This window comes from Palaemon carinicauda, chromosome 41 (assembly GCF_036898095.1).
Source record: "Palaemon carinicauda isolate YSFRI2023 chromosome 41, ASM3689809v2, whole genome shotgun sequence".
NCBI classification, from domain to species: Eukaryota; Metazoa; Arthropoda; class Malacostraca; order Decapoda; family Palaemonidae; genus Palaemon; species Palaemon carinicauda.
This window is the reverse complement of record NC_090765.1, coordinates 8,785,656-8,788,155: the sequence shown is the minus strand read 5'-3', so window position 1 is coordinate 8,788,155 and position 2,500 is coordinate 8,785,656. Positions and strand designations below refer to the sequence as shown.

Sequence of the window (2,500 nt, the reverse complement as noted above, 5' to 3'; positions counted from 1 at the left end):
TTTTGCGTTTGGGTTTTTTGAGTTCCAAGTAGGAACACTATAGTGACTAAATCACAGTTGTTACTGGAAGAAATTGAGCTATTAGCAGTGCTTGCGGTCCTTGGCCAAATTTAATATTAACACAAAAGTAATTTCCTTGTGTGTTTTTATTCTGGATTGAACTACAGTACCAATGTTTTAATCACGTTGCAATTTGGTCTGGCATGCGAATTAATGTTTATATATATATATATATATATATATATATATATATATATATATATATATATATATATATATATATATATATATATATATATATATATATATATATATATATATATATATATATATATCGCCTTGGTAAAAATAAGTCGTAAATGAAAATTCTAGGTGTTATGTAGACTATGGGAAATTTATTCCTCGGTTGACATAATATATGAACACGGGCAGTGGACAACTCATCGTAGCCTACACAATGTTTTTTTTTTTTTTTTTACCTTTATTTTTTTCCCCTTTATTGATACACAGTATTTGTAATACCTTTTTATGGACATCGTTTGAATGCACAATATCTTACAACGAACATGGTCTCTCCTAGTAGTCTTAAGAAATTTGATTTTTTTTATACTCTTTGGGTTTATGTTAAACAAATAGATTTTTATGTCTTTCCGCGGTGACATTACTCCACCAAGGTGTCAACAGCCTTGTTTGATAGCTCCAGTTGTTAGCCACTCACTCCAGTTATTCTCCCCCCTCCCTCCCTCCCTCCCTCCCTCTCCCTCTCCCCCCCCTCTCTCTCTCTCTCTCTCTCTCTCTCTCTCTCTCTCTCTCTCTCTCTCTCTCTCTCTCTCTCTCTCTCTCTCTCTTGTATATTAAGTAAAATCTTGTCAGCAAACGAAGGCAGTTTTATTTCGATATTCCAGCAAAATGTTACCGTGTTTTTAATAGTCCAGTAAAACTGGCACAGAGTCACGTGATCAGCTGTGAGTTCGGTTCAGTTATATAATGGTTCAATATTAGTTAGGACATTGAAACTCGCATAATTGAATAGATCTTTGTAAGTACAGTATTTTTAATACCATATACTACTAGCAGAAACCTATATTAACGAGATTACAGATTTTTATAAAAATGTCCCTTTTGCTGCTTCTACCCGGTGGTTCAGAAAAAGATAGGTGGTTCTTCTGTCCTTAAGTTACTTATTCCAACAGAATGAAGGGCCCAACGTTTTATGTTTTGAACCTCTGTTATTTATTTTCATCATTAGAAAATGGTATACAATCATAGTTTTTATTGTACGTGTTGTTAATAATAGGTAAGTTATTGATATATTAAACACTGGGCAAATTTTACTTATAAAAATTGGTGTATACATACATACACATACATACATAAATATGTATATATATATATATATATATATATATATATATATATATATATATATATATATATATATATATATATATATATATATATATATATATATGTATGTATATATACTGTATATTATATGAAATAACCCACAATGTATGAAAAATAAAATTTATTTAGCTTTCGAAGGGACCATATCCTTTCCTCTTCAGAAAACAAATGGTTACAAATTTTTGAAAAACAGGTACAGAAAGGTTCGTAAGAGATAAAAAGCCCGTTACAGTCTTAGCGATCATTAACAGCATTTTAACAATTCCTTAACAATAGTTGTTGTTTTTTACAATATTATTTGAAAACTGATCCAATTAGAAATTACTTTGATATATATCAAAATTATTAGAATTTTGAATTAAAACAGCTTCAATCAGTTTCCGTCTGTGTATCAGGATTGATATCAATTTGTCCATATTCTTAAAATCTATTGGAGGATTTTCCCGTGTCATATGTTTAAAAACCGCGCTATTTTCATCTCTTTTAATGGAATCTCTGTTCTTTTTTTCTTTCGAAATCTACTAATTATGTATACCTGATCACATGAACCACATGGTAGTTTATATATACATGCCTGTTTGGCAGCTTTTCCTTAACCTGATTTTGTCAACACCTTCTTAATAGTTAAGTTATTTTTATATACCCCAACTAATTTACAACTCTTTATGCAGGTGTCAAGTAATTTGTTGTCTTGGCCTTTTTGAGGAATGATAAGAAGACATTCATCAACTTTTAGAAATGGTTCTTTTTTCTTTGCAACATAATATGTCTTCCTTGCTTTTATGTGTGCCTTTTCAATAAACCCAGAATCATACCCATGATTTTTGAAAACCCTTTTAAGATTTATTTCATATTCAAGCATCTTATTGTAAGTTGCCTGCCATCGTTTAAGTGGATCCGTTGTTAGTTTTTTGTATGTAGATTCGTCACTTAATAAAAAAATTCATTTTTTCTGTAAGTATTAACGTGTAGAAATACAATTTTTACCTTTATCTTCTTTTATGATAAGAAAATGTCCTTTTTCAGATTAAGTGCTCCTAAAAGACTCTCTGGTAACTGCTTTTCAAATTGTAGATTACCTAGTATAGTTCCT

At 30.2% G+C, this 2,500-nt stretch overlaps 1 long non-coding RNA gene across 1 annotated transcript in view; it reads left to right on the top strand.

The window, feature by feature from the left end:
- Window positions 1–2,500, top strand: part of LOC137632503 (uncharacterized) — a 46,394-nt gene that overhangs the window by 26,351 nt on the left and 17,543 nt on the right. The window lies entirely within an intron of this gene.